At 43.3% G+C, this 14,867-nt stretch overlaps 1 protein-coding gene across 6 annotated transcripts in view; it reads left to right on the top strand.

Annotated features, from left to right (window-relative positions):
* Nucleotides 1-14,867, top strand: part of LOC140460424 (four and a half LIM domains protein 2-like) — a 75,708-nt gene that overhangs the window by 42,972 nt on the left and 17,869 nt on the right. For 2 of the 6 annotated variants that reach the window (XM_072554989.1, XM_072554983.1), the window contains exon 2: nucleotides 11,364-11,460. The exons of 2 other annotated variants lie outside the window; for them this stretch is intronic. The gene's annotated coding sequence lies outside the window, so the exon portion shown is untranslated. Of the gene's footprint in view, nucleotides 1-10,601; nucleotides 10,703-11,363; nucleotides 11,461-14,448; nucleotides 14,555-14,867 lie in introns of those variants that run through there. 2 more of the 6 variants (XM_072554990.1, XM_072554991.1) reach the window with 2 other exon arrangements.

The raw sequence follows: 14,867 nt of genomic DNA, 5'->3' as shown, positions 1-14,867 counted from the left end.
AGGTAAACCGAGGCAAGAGCGAGGCCATGCTCTTCGGGAACTGGGCCGACCAATCCTCTATCCCCTTCACCGTCAGGACTGACCACCTGAAGGTGCTGGGTATTTGGTTCGGGGGGGCTGGGGCGTGCGCCAAGACCTGGGAGGAACGGATCAGGAAGATGAGACAGAAACTAGGCAGATGGGGGCAACGGTCGCTCTCCATCGTGGGAAAAAACCTGGTCATCAGGTGTGAGGTCCTCTCAGTATTGCTATATGTGGCACAGGTCTGGCCTATCCCCAGGACCTGTGCCGCCGCAGTCACCCGGGCCATCTTCCAATTCATTTGGAGATCAAAGATGGACCGGGTCCGAAGAGACTCTATGTACAAAGACCGGTGCAATGGGGGAAAAAACACGCCCAATGCCACCCTCACCCTGATGGCCACCTTTGTGTGTGGCTGCATCAAGCTGTGCGTGGATCCCCGGTACGCAAACACCAAGTGTCACTACGTACTGAGGTTCTACCTGTCCCCGGTGTTGCGAAGGATGGGCCTGGCCTCGCTGCCGCGGAACGCTCCGAGTAGTTGGACCGTTCCGTATCACCTGTCCTTCGTGGAGAAATTTATGAGGAAAAACACCTTTGACCACAAGTCCATCAGGAAGTGGTCAGCACGTAGCGTCCTTGAGACCCTTCGGGAAAAGGAGAGGGCGGATCCTGTCGAGCGGTTCCCTGAGCAGACTGTCAAAGCCATTTGGCAGAATGCCTCATCGCCAGAACTTTCCAACAAGCACCAAGACGTGGCTTGGCTGGTGGTGAGAAGGGCTCTGCCCGTGAGATCCTTTATGCACGCCCGGACTCTCTGCCGCACCGCACGCTGCCCTCGAAGTGGCTGCGGGGGGGACGAGACTGTCACACACCTCCTTCTGGAATGTGCCTATGCAGAGGAAGTCTGGAGAGGAATGCAGTGGTGCTTGTCGAGGTTCGTCCCGAGCAGCGCCGTGACGCGGGACTCCGTGCTCTACGGCCTGTTCCCCGGGACTCACACCGAGACGAACATTAACTGCGCCTGGAGGATCATCAACTCGGTGAAGGACGCTCTCTGGGCGGTCCGAAACCTGTTGATCTTCCAGCTGAAGGAGTTGACCCCGACCGAGTGTTGCAGACTGGCACATTCCAAGGTCCAAGACTACGTGTTGAGGGACGCGCTGAAGCTTGGGGCAGCTGCCGCCAAGGCGCGGTGGGGAAAGACCACCGTGTAAGATCGGCCTGCCGAAAGAAGAACAGGGGGCCCATACGGATGTTTTTTTTGGGCTCTGCTGATGCCTCAGCCAAATATATGTATATATACAAGATTGAAAAAATGCACAGGATTGTAAAGGACAAGAATAAAGTCGAATCTGTGTTTGTAAATATGGACATATGTATGGCATGATCCAATGTACAGACCATCAAATCATTTATGAATAAAGTATATTTTTGAAATAAAAAAAAAACAAAGCCAGCATAAAGATCCACCAAGAGCAGGTCAACACAACCAAACGATCCTCCAACATCCAATTACGATCCAGCGATGGTCTCCAGTAGCTCCAACAACTCGCAACACGATCCCCGTGGTTTCTCCCCCACCAGCACACGTCCGCTGCGTCGAACCTGCAGCACTTGAGCAGAATCCCTTCCTCTGATCCTCAGGAACTATACATATTCCGAGCCAAAAGGCCAAAAAGCACCAAACCCACAGCATCCCAACAGTACCTTCTTGATGAACAGGGTTCGATCGACTGGTGTACGATCCTCCACCTTCTTCACAGTCACCCTGACTGTGTTGCAAGCCCCCTGTCCAGGGCTGCAGGCAGCCTATAAGCCATGTAAACGTTATACTACTCTCTGTACTCTTGCTTAAATGTGTTTGTGTATCTACGTGTTCAGTATTGCATTTTATTACAATTAGTACGGTTAGTAGATAGTAAAGTTCCATTTCTTTCACTCAAGGAAACCTTATAATTAGGTACATCATTTTGATCTGATTACTGTATCTATATTTTAATTGAAATATGAAAGCTGTGTACTTAAATGAAATAGAAATGTTTGCTGTGAATGACCTGACGTCTTTTTTAAATAGGGGAATTGAAACACCTTTCCTCACCTGACCATAACAAACTTGGGAATTCAGAGATGGGCAGAGTTTTGACAGAAAACAAAACAATTGAAGTGAGAAGGAGGGAGTGTTGGGGAGAAACAACTTGTTACTTCCAGAGCTGTTTAAAAATAAAAGAATCTCTGAAAACGAAAAGCACTGAAGTGTCTATGTTTGATCTTCAGGCTTGCATGAAGCAGGGCAAAATACTTGTGAGAACCTAAAAGTCTATGGAAGAATTTGAATGAAAGGATTTAAAATGTTCAATAAACATAGGCACTTAGAATTTATATTCACTCTGAAAGCCATAAGAAACAGAAATGGCAAAACAAATGAGGAAATATCCACAGGTAGAGCCTGAGGACAGGGAAACTGACCATTTAAAATTGGAACAGCTAAAATTAGAATTGGAGTTCCTGGAATGGAGAGACAGAAAGGGAAAATGAGAGAGAGAGAGAAAGAGAGACAGGAAGAGAGAGAGAAAGAGAGGAATGGGAATGGAGAAAAATGAGGGGATTCCGAGAAATGGAAAGAGAACAAGAGTTGCAACTGAAATGCCTCAAGCTGAGAAAGAAGCATTCTAATGAAGGCCACTGTAGTGAGGGAACTAGACTTAATACAGGCTTACATAGGCTGAAATATTCAAGTTTGCCCATTTAATCCTGAAGTTATGGAAGAGACTGAATACTTTCTTTATCTCTTTTGAAAGGTTATCATAGCAATTAAAGTAGCCAGTGGAATAATGGACATGTTATTGCAGCACAGGGTGACAGGGAAAGTACACAACACTCATTCATACCTTGGGAACGTGCCATTGACTTAAAGACAGCAAAAGGGGGTATTTTAAATACAGAACAGATAATGCCAGAAGCACATAGGGAATGTTCCATATACACAAGAAATAGCTTGACTAGGAATGCCTGAAATTTGTAGGGATTATGCAATTTACTTTTGTGTCGTAAGTGTAAGCACTTTAAATTGCTATCACCACAAAAATCTTCCTGAGGTAGTTCTCCTTGAGGAGAATGCTCAATTCTCTTTTAAATGCAGATGCATGTAACAGTATAGAAGAAGCATAGCCCAGACAGGCACTCATTCTGTCCAATGGCAATGAGTTAGCACCAAGGGAAGCTGAGGTCTGCGAGGTGTCGTATCTCTATGAGTTGGGCTGCAATAAGGTCAGGGGATTAAAGTGCCCTGGCTTATTCCACAGTCAGATGGGCACTTTGATGTGGCAGACTGGACAAATCTCAGACATATAGGCATAATGAAATGCCTGAAATTTTGGCATTAAAAACAAATCATCAGTTTGCTTCAGTCTCTTTGAAAATTATCTTTAATCTGGCATGCTAGTTACATGCTGTGGAAATCGCTTCTCTTTGCTTGTGGATGACATAATGATTCTTAATTCCTGGGTAAAATTTTTTGAAGGAGCATGGTTCTCACCTGCCCAATTGGAGACCAGGCAAGAGACCTGTGCTACCTCTCCAAATCCCACCAAACCAAAAGGCACTTTGGCAAGGGTTTCTAAACCTGATATCCAGCTCCTAAATTAAGCACCAATTGCCTTTGTTTGAGGGACATACCCTACCCAACCAGCTAAAAGTGCCCAGAACTGAACACATTAAGGCTTAACCAGTGATCTATGAAAGTACTGCTTTGCTTCTGTTTGCGGTGCTTCTATTTATAAAGCTAAGGAGCCCATGTGTTATTTTGCTTTTAAAAGCAACTTTATTCAATTTTTTTGCCACCTTCTGCATCTCTCCACTCTGAATCACTTCACTTCTTTTAAAATAGGACCACCAAATTTTAGTTATAATCTGTCTTTGAAATAGTTCCATTTAATTTATATTACTTTTCTTTATTCATGTGCTTGTATCTGACAATTTTATCAGTCTTCGCCTTTCTGAATTCAGCCCATTCATGCTAACAAAATTCCATTCCAGGTAATTTATTCAGTATGCTTACATGCAGCTGTTACTGTACTTTACTTTCAACTCTTCAACCATTATATGGGATTTCTCTCTTGTCTCTAATTTTTTTTCAAGGACATATTTGAACCATCAAACTGTGAAATGTAATGTTGTTTATTCTGGCTGCAAAATCTAGGTCTCTGTGACAAGTGAGTTCATCATACACAGTATTCTCGGGTACAAAGACCTACTAAAAAAAAACTTTTTGTATACAAAAATGAAAATCAATCATGTTCAATGCAAGAACCTTGATCTACACTGAAGATTAGTTACTGAAATAAAACCAAAAAATGTTGGAAATGCTTTACAGGTCAGGCAGCATGTGTGAAGAGAGGAAGCAATTTCAGGTCGATAACTTATTGTCAGAACTGAATGTAACAGGTTTTAAACAAATATTGAAATAGGTTTGGGGGCGTGGAAGCAACAGTGAAAAGAAGAAATGAAGTGAAAGCAGGTAGGAGAGTGTTCGACAGTTGTTGAATTCAGTTATGTTTAACAGACTGATTTGGGATAGTCAACATGGCTTTGTGTGTGGGAAATCATGTCTCACAAACTTGATTGACGTTTTTGAGGAAGTAACAAAGAGGATTGATGAAGGCAGAGCGATAGATGTGATCTATATGGACTTCAGTAAGGCATTCGACAGGGTTCCCCATGGGAGACTGATTAGCAAGGTTAGATCTCACGGAATACAGGGAGAACTAGCCATTTGCTGAAAATGTGTTGCTGAAAAAGCGCAGCAGGTCAGGCAGCATCCAAGGAACAGGAGAATCGACGTTTCGGGCATAAGCCCTTCTTCAGGAATGAGGAAAGTGTGTCCAGCAGGCTAAGATAAAAGGTAGGGAGGAGGAACTTGGGGGAGGGGCGTTGGAAATGCGATAGGTGGAAGGAGGTTAAGGTGAGGTTGATAGGCCGGAGTGGGGTGGGGGCGGAGAGGTCAGGAAGAAGATTGCAGGTTAGGAAGGCGGTGCTGAGTTCGAGGGATTTGACTGAGACAAGGTGGGGGGGGGGGATATGAGGAAACTGGAGAAATCTGAGTTCATCCCTTGTGGTTGGAGGGTTCCTCGGCGGAAGATGAGGCACTCTTCCTCCAACCATCGTGTTGCTATGGTCTGGCGATGGAGGAGTCCAAGGACCTGCATGTCCTTGGTGGAGTGGGAGGGGCAGTTGAAGTGTTGAGCTACGGGGTGGTTGGGTTGGTTGGTCCGGGTGTCCCAGAGGTGTTCTCTGAAACGTTCCGCAAGTAGGTGGCCTGTCTCCCCAATATAGAGGAGGCCACATCGGGTGCAGCGGATGCAATAGATAATGTGTGTGGAGGTGCAGGTGAATTTGTGGCAGATATGGAAGTATCCTTTGGGGTCTTGGAGGGAAGAAGGGGGGAGGTGTGGGCGCAAGTTTTGCATTTCTTGCGGTTGCAGGGGAAGGTGCCAGGAGTGGAGGTTGGATTGGTGGGGGGTGTGGACCTGACGAGGGGGTCACGGAGGATTGGTCTTTTCGGAACGCTGATAGGGGAGGGAAGGGAAATATATCCCCGGTGTTGGGGTCCGGTTGGAGGTGGCGGAAATGACGGCAGATGATACACTGTATGTGGAGGTTGGTGGGGTGGTAGGTGAGGACCAGTGGGGTTCTGTCCTGGTGGCAGCTGGAGGGGCGGGGCTCAAGGGCGGAGGAGCGGGAAGTGGAAGCGATGCTGTGGAGGGCATCGTCAACCACATCTGGGGGGAAATTGCGGTCCTTGAAGAAGGAAGCCATCTGGGTTGTACAGTTTTGGAACTTGTCCTCCTGGGAGCAGATGTGGCGGAGACGAAGGAATTGGGAATATGGGATGGCGTTTTTCCAGGGGGCAGGGTGGGAGGAGGTGTAGTCTAGGTAGCTGTGGGAGAACTAGCCATTTGAACTGGCTCAAAGGTAGAAGAGGGTGGTGTGGGAGGGTTGTTTTTCAGACTAGAGGCCTGTGACCAGTGGAGTGCCACAAGGATCGGTGCTGGGTCCTCTACTTTTTGTCATTTACATAAATGATTTGGATGCGAGCATAAGAGGTACAGTTGGTAAATTTGCAGATGACACCAAAGTTGGAGGTGTGATAGACAACGAAGAGTGTTACCTCAGATTACAACAGGATCTGGACCAAATGGGCTAATGGGCTGAGAAGTGGCAGACAGAGTTTAATTCAGATAAATGTGAGGTGCTGCATTTTAGGAAAGCAAATCTTAGGAGGACTTATACACTTAATGGTAAGGTCCTAGGGAGTGTTGCTGAACAAAGAGACCTTGGAGTGCAGGTTCATAGCTCCTTGAAAGTGGAGTTGCAGGTAGATAGGATAGTGAAGAAGGCTTTTGGTATGCTTTCCTTTATAGGTCAGAGTATTGAGTACAGGAGTTGAGAGGTCACATTGCAGCTGTACAGGACATTGGTTAGGCCACTGTTGGAATATTGCATGCAGTTCTGGTCTCCTTCCTATTGGAAAGATGTTGTGAAACTTGAAAGGGTTCAGAAAAGATTAACAAGGATGTTGCCAGGGTTGGATGATTTGAGCTACAGGGAGAGGCTGGACATGCTGGGGCTGTTTTCCCTGTAGCGTCGGAGGATGAAGGGGTGACGTTATAGAGGTTTACAAAATTATGAGGGGCATGGATAGGATAAATAGGCAAAGTCTTTTCCCTGGGGTCGGGGAGTCCAGAACTAGAGGGCATAGGTTTAGGGTGAGAGGGGAAAGACATAAAAGAGACTTAAGGGGCAACTTTTTCACACAGAGGGTGGTACATGTATGGAATGAGCTGCCAGAGGATGTGGTGGAGGCTGGTACAATTGCAACATTGAAGAGGCATTTGGATGGGTATATGAATAGGAAGGGTTTGGAGGGATATGGTTCGGGTGCTGGCAGGTGGGGCCAGATTGGGTTGGGATATCTGGTCAGCATGGATGGATTGGACTGAAAGGTCTGTTGCCGTGCTGTACATCTCTATGACTCTATGACTCTAGTTGGCCATGATTGCTCCCATTTCTTCAGTCAGCAGCTTTTGGTGATGATTTTGTTGTTATTCATTCCAGCTCCTTGAGAGACCACTCTGTTGCTTCTTTGCTTGTACAATATCCATGTCCTCTTTGCCTTGTCCCACTTCTTTGTCACTCCGATCTGGATATTGCATGCCCACGTGGGCTGTGTTTTCAGTGTGAGAACATGTAAAATAGGGCAGACCGATAACACAGCAACAAAATTAATCTGTAATGAGATGTTAGGACACATCTCTTATGTAGGTGGCAGTTGAACCTGGATCTTCTTGTCCAGAGATAGGAATGTTATTACTCCAGCACAAGTGCCCTACGACCACCTCCCATATGGAAATCAATCATTTCTGATCTTGTTAGAATTTGAGCTTGTTAGAATTTCAATTAACCCAATTAACCCTGCCATGCTGTAAAAGGTTGAAGTGAGTAGGTTGGTGAGAAGATATAATCTGATTTTGTTTTAAGTGGTTTTAAAATCCTGGGGAGGAGGTGATTAATAGTTTAATAAGTTTCCTCAATCCGAGGACACCTAGAGTAACTTGAACTCCCATTCCTTCAGATCTGCATATATTTTAAAACCTAACTACCACTACCATTGTGCCCACCCCTCCCTATAAGACAGGCCAATCCTCTCTGACCAGTACCTTCCAGACTTACCCACTCAAAGGATCCATGGTTGTCTTCTTCATGGCCCTTATTGCAGTATTGGCAGCATTCAGCGCTGGTGCTGCAGGTGTGGTTGGCACTGCCAGCTAACCCAGATTGTATGGCGGGGTTGCATTCCTTCCAAGTGTGTGAATGCTGCCCACACCGTGTCATTGCTCCAGAGCTGACATTTTTTACACTGGTCAGTCTCTGACTGACACTTTAGAAGGATGCATGAGTCAGTCCACACTACCTACCAGAATGCTTCAGCCTGAATACTTTCCTTCCATCCACTACCTTTCGTTCTTTTTCTTTATTTCTCCCACCCTTTGTCCTTTCTCTGTACTTATTTAAAGCCTGTTTTATCCAAAATTTCTTCCATTTCCAATGACTTGAAATGGCTGCCTTAATGGACTGAATTATATAAGTGGTGGGGTGGGGAGAGGCGGGGTGAGGTGGGTGTGGTGGGAGGGAGGTGTGGGTGTGAGGTTGGGAGTGGAGGTGGGGAAGGTGTCTTTGTGTGTTATGGGGAGGGGTGTAGGCTTAGGTATGGAAGTAAAGTGATGAGAAGTGTTGGAGTGTGTGTGGGGTTGAGTATGGATGTGGGGGTCGGTTTGATGGTCTGATTGTGTGTGGGGAAGTGGGTTTGATGATGAGACTGTGTGTATAGGGTGGGTTTGATGGTGTCATTGTATGTGTATGGGGGTGGTGTGGCCTGCAGATGAGGGTGAGGTTGAGGGTTGTGTGTGAGGGGGTGGTATCTTCAGAAAAAGGAATCTAGATATTGCTGTGTGAAGGTCAATATTTTCTTTTATTTAATCTTTTCTGCATAGCAGAGACAACTTTTAGGAGCTAAAATAATAAGATCATCCTACTACAGTGTTACAGTGAATCAGTGCCCTTCTACAATGTCATGATTGAACCAGGAAATAGATCCAATTGATTGATTCTAATAGGATACTGTTATGCAAAGGAGAAACTCAGCCATCAACAACAGTCATTAACTTTAACCACCTTGGCTCCTGACCACCTAAATTCTCAAAGATAATTAGAAATGGACAGTAAATGATGGCCTTTATCAGCAAAATCTACATTATGTAGATAAAGAAAGACAACTACTTCTTTTTGGGCAAAATGCCACAATATTACTCCTCACACACCCCAACCTGTGACACTACTAACCCTGCATGTCGCCTGTTCTGTCTAACTCACTCACTCAGGGCACCTGCCCATCTGTACCAACAGCAACTGCAGTGCCACCTGCTTTCATCTCTCACAGTGGCCACCTCTCTTTCATCCCAGGAGGAAAGCAGGCAACATTTGGGCAGAAAGAGTCAGTATGGGTGGTGTGCTACTTGTCATTTGGCTCCTCACCACTTAGGAAGGGGGGGATCCTGACTTTGACCACCCTGAGCGGGACATGACTAGTATTGATGGCTGCCCTTGAGTTGCCATGCAGGGAACCCTTACCTGAAGGCTGTCCCCCTTGACATGACTGAGATCTGCTGATAACCATGACAAGCTTCCTGCCTTTGCATCTGCACTAAATGTCAAGGCAGGATATCAGTGACACGAGCTCTGCATGTTTGGCTGAAAAGACAAAATATAAAATGGCAAGGCAAAGCAGCGATGCTGTAGGCTCAGAGCGAGCAAGCGTTATCACAGCAAGCAAAGAACCTGGAGATGCAGCCTGGTCATGAGCTCGGTGTGTTACTGAGCACCCAATGTCCTTGCTGCAGCATTACAATGATAGTTGCCAGTGCAGCCTGAGGTTTAGAGTACTTACAGTGTGGAAACAGGCCCTTCAGCCCATCAAGTCCACACCGACCCTCCGAAGAGCAACACCCAGACCCATTCCACTACATTCACCCCTTCACTACAGGCAATTTAGCATGGCCAGTTCACTTAACCTGCACATTTTTGGGAGGAAACCGGAGCACCCGGAGGAAACCCACGCAGACACAGTGAGAATGTGCAGCATTGAAGATGCAGAAGTGTCCTGTAAATAGATCAGAGATGTGACATGAGAATGCTCAGATTCTGGCAGATATCAGATACAATGTCTGTGGACATAGGAGTGGCATGTGCCCATGGAGTGTGCCTTAAGATGTTGGTGCCCAACATGGAGGCTGTTTGGAGCAAGTGGTGAGTTAAACATGCAAGAACCTGCCAGGTTTCCCCGGTTGCCAATTTGGTGAGTTTTGGTGAGTTTTCTTTTAAGATTGCAACCGGAATATTCATGTGGTGAGTTAGGCTGTTTGCAAGTCGTTTGACAAGAAATAAAATCTATTAATGAGGAACTTGCCACTGCCCAGTGAGAATTTTGCAATGTTGTTGGAGAAAAGATAAAGCAAAGTGGTACAAACATTGACATGGCCCCTCCGATAATCATACCCAATTCTGTCCCACATCTCACAAAAGCCCTCACCACTCAAATCTCTGTAACCAGTTGCATCAGCCCATTTAAATTTTAAACATTCATGTAAATATCAGCAAAACATATGTTCTCTTCACAATATAATTTTAAAGAATTAATTTCACTTTCGTAGTTCATTAAAAGCTAATTAAATCAAAGACTAACACTGCAAGCATGTGGTTTAACTCAAAGCTGTATCATAAGTCTAAGTCTAAATATAGCAAATGAGGACAAATAACTACAGTTTATTGATATATACCATGTTTCAATTATAGTCCCTTTCTGAGCATTTTTCTGTGTCAGCAGTTTCGTAACTGGGTTAATTTTGCTTTGATCTTTATTTCTTCCAATTATACATTGTTGAAAACAACATTGCTCCTTGTACATTGGCAGTGATCTTATATTGCTTCGTAGCAAGCAAAAAGTTTACACTCGAGTTCTCAAATGAAGTGGCTGCAGGAAAATAACAGGAAGTCCTCTAGCAGAGGCACAGTCCTCCGAGTCCCAGTAACTAGGATTGCAAATTTAGGGCTATTAACCAAGCTGGTAAGTATACTGCAGATGGCTGTATGAAAATGATCATTCTAAATGTTAGTTTTGTTTGCTTAATGCAAAAAAAGTAACTTCATTTTGTTTGTGATATGTGTTCTAATGGCATGAAGACATTTTGTTTGCGATATCTGTTCTAATAGCGTGAAGTCATTGGTTTTGGCCTGTTGCAATGACAACTATAAAAACTATTTTATGAAACATTAGCCTTCTCCTTTACCTGATTCAATATTACATAAACTTAGGCCTTGATTTAGAAGTATAAAAACTGAGCTTGGTCAGCTAAATGAGCTGAAAGTGATTCTTTTGATACAAGAAGCTCATGAAAACAGTAGAATAACCAGGAAAGCTGAATGTTGTGCCTGAGCCCTAGAAATACTTGAACAATAGTCTTGAGTTATCAAGGAGGCAACTGTGTTGCTTTTTACAAAGTATCAAAATCATATTCAAAGTCTAAAACAAAGAAATAAATTAGATGTCAGAAGATATTGTACCAGGTTCATCAAGGGGGAAATCTAGGGATTCAATGCTCCATGTAATAGCCTTTTCTTTAAGTATGTGTGTTCCAACCAGAATTAAATTCTGGTTGATATAAAGCACCACTGGATATTAGAACTCTTCATTTGTACTTTTTCCCCAAATTCTCTATTTCATTTAGACAACATCCACAAAGTAACAAATATCGATAGTAGACGTCGGAGTCAAAAGTGTGGTGCTGGAAAAGCGCAACAGACCAGGCAGCATCCAAGGAACAGGTGAGTTGACATTTCGGGCATAATGCCTTAATCAGGATTGGATAGCAGAAGGTCTAGTATACACTGGCTTTTTGTTTATTCAGATCCCATTTCTTTTCCCGATGATTTCCAATTGTCTTGGAACTAAAAGAATATCATTCATTTTTTCATTTTAACAAGCAGGAACAGGACAATGCCTATAATCTAAATCTGATTTATAATTTTAGCAAATCTTGAGTAAAGCTTTAAGAAAACAACTGTGTGAGTAGATTAGGTTGATTTATTTGCCCCCCGACACACATATTTAATAATTGCTTCAAATGGTGTTTTTAATTCACTAGTGAAAGATTTACCACCAAGGTAAAGCCTTGATACAGTTTGTGCAGCTGTGGAAATATCTCATGAATCACTTTTGATACACAACTTTGCATTTATTATATGGCTTATAAAGTATTAGATGAGGAATCACTGCCAATTTTTCTTGCTGCCATAAATTACTTAAACTTTATGGCAAAGACAAATCAGTAAAATAGCTGAATTAAATCAATTACCTTTAGCGTTAGCTGTGTCTTAGTACCATCTCTGGCTCTAGTGTGATTTGTGGCTCAGTTGGTGACACTCTTCCAATCTAAGTCACAAGATTCTGGGTTTAAGTCCTACTGCAAAGCTTGGGCACAGAAGTCCAAACGGTCTTGAGGGAATCGAGAGTGTGGTGCTGGAAAAGCACAGCAGGTCAGGCAGCATCCAAGGAGGAGAAGAATCAATGTTTCAGGCATAAGCCCTTCATTAGTCCTGAGGGAACACATTGAAGGCATTGCCTTACTAATAAGGTCTTACTCATTAGAGTCCTTATTAAGGATGAGATTACAGTATACTTAGAAGTGCATGGTAAAATAGGACTGAGTCAGTATGGCTTCATTAAGGGAAGGTTACACCTGACAAATCTGTTAGAATCCTTTGAGGGAGTAATTAGCAAGTTAGGAGACCCAGTGTATGTGACCTATTTGGATTTCCTGAAGGCCTTTGACAAGTGCTGCTTTGGAGGCTGCTAAATAAGATGAGTCCATAGTTTAGGGGATCTCTAGACTATGGGGACATTTTTAAGGTTCAAGGACACAGATTTTTTTACACAGAGGGTGATTCGTGTGTGATATGAACTACCTGAGGAAGTGGTGGAACTGGGTACAATTGCAACATTTAAAAGACGCTTGGATAAGTACATGAATAGGAAAGGTTTGGAGGAATATGGGCCAGGATCAGGCGGGCGGGACTAGTTTACTTTGTGATTATGTTCGGCATGGAATGGTTGGACCTAAGGGTCTGTTTCCATGTTGTATGACTCCAAGGTTCTATGACCATGACTCTGTGATGTTAGGGGGAGGTACTGGCATAGATACAGGAATGGATGACTGGCAGAAGGCAGAGAGTGGTGTAAAGGTGAGACTTAGACCCCTTTACACTCACACACACGCATATACACTCTCTCACAGACACTCACAACCCCTCACCCCAGACACACACACACACGCATGCAAACCCAGATGCACACACACACATTTACATTTATAGGGTGAATTTGTACTCGCAGAGATACATTGTACTTTGCTCAAAAACTGCATGAATCCATGTAAGACTCTGTTCACTCATTTTTTAGACAAGAATCAGTCTGAACATTATGGCACAGACAACAGCACACAGTGGGCCAACACCTTCAACACATCTGGGCTGACACTAATTGTTAAGGTTAACCTGAGAATGTAACTTTTAAAAAAAGTTTTGTGATTTACATTTGAAAGAAGTGAAGCCAACATAGTCATTCTAACAGATGAGAGACTTAACAAACAATCAAGGTATTTTTCAATGTACAATTTAAGTTACTTTACACAGTCAACTTTGCTATAAATTCTGTGCCTTACAATTGTGTACTCCACGACCACCTGATGAAGGAGCAGTGCTCCGAAAGCTAGTGCTTCCAATTAAACCTGTTGGACTATAACCTGGTGTTGTGTGAAGTCCAATATAACTCTGCTTCAGAGCTGAACAGGAGTCATACTGGACTCAAAACATTAACTCTATTTCTCTCTCCACAAATGCTGCTAGACCTGTTGGATTTCTCCATTGATTACTCTGTTTGTCTCAGATTAGACTGATAACATTTGTTGATATACATATATTATATGTGCATGAATAGTGATTAATTAGCCAAAGTGTGAATGAGAGGGGTGATCTTGGATAATTATTTTCACGTTAAAAAGAAAGGCAAACCAGGAGGATGGAAGAGTAGATACCTGGCAGAGAAAATCAATTTAAAAGAGAGCAAAGGAAGCACTAGTGGGAAAAGCAAAAGAATGCCTTACGCAGAATTCTGGTTTTGATATAGTTAATATTTATTTCCAGCTGTCTTTGCTTCTACCCGTGCCTCCCCCGGAGTCAGGAAATAGTCTTTAGCCAAGTTGATGTTTATTTGTTACTTCCTTCTGTGACTAAGGTTTGTAAATTAACTGCACATAATTAAGACGAAGGGGGAAAAAAAGCTGCTCTTAATTGCGTTTCCCTTCTGCAGCTGAAGTTGGAGTGGAAATGAGTCACAATTGATGCAAAGATACCCACTGGGTATTGCACTGATACTGTTAATTGCTAGATCTTTACTGCAATGTTAAAACTGTGCACTGTGTAAAAATAAACAAACTAATTTGCATCTCACAGACACAAACTGATAGCACATGATGCAAAGGAGAGAAAATTATTTTGTATGTTCCCTTCCGTACTGTTAAAGACTATGAATAAGAATTTAAATGTATTATTGCCAGTTAATTAAGCTTTACACATGCTATTGAGCTGAATGTCAATGTGAAGCAAGAAGGTGGCATTCACACGTAGTAATGTAGACAGTGCAAGGAAAACACTGCCTTAAAAGGTATGAACCAATGCAGGGGAATGTGTTTCTTATCCCTTGAGATGCAGAGGAATAGTATATATAGTATTTATAGTTTGTCGGTAGGGTATCAAATGAATGTCATAGACACATTTCCAACTTGTCCTCGCATGAAGGCAGCAATTTTCACATTGTAACATCTGATGTTGACCACTGCTCTATAAACTTTACTCATATCAGGTAATATTCTTCTGCATGTTATTTAATTCAGTTTATTTAAGAAAATCTTGAAAAGTAATACCAATTTTGTAGCATGTTGAGCTGGGACGTAAGTTGGCTCAATCAGATTTATGACAATATATGTTCAATCCTTGTACCAGTTTAGTAGGTTGTGGAGGACTGCCTCCTCACCTTACTCCAGGCTTGTGGAGTGGTACTCCCCAAGCAATAAGTGATCATTTGTCTCTCCTTAATGCTTACAGTCCTTTGTGGTTGATGGCTTACTACTTGTTAATGTATAATTAGTAAATTACTTGGCAAAGGCTTTCATAAT

Source organism: Chiloscyllium punctatum, chromosome 3 (genome assembly GCF_047496795.1).
Source record: "Chiloscyllium punctatum isolate Juve2018m chromosome 3, sChiPun1.3, whole genome shotgun sequence".
In the NCBI taxonomy this organism is placed as follows: domain Eukaryota; kingdom Metazoa; phylum Chordata; class Chondrichthyes; order Orectolobiformes; family Hemiscylliidae; genus Chiloscyllium; species Chiloscyllium punctatum.
Note: the sequence above shows the minus strand (reverse complement) of the source record. Positions and strands in the feature narration are given on the sequence as shown.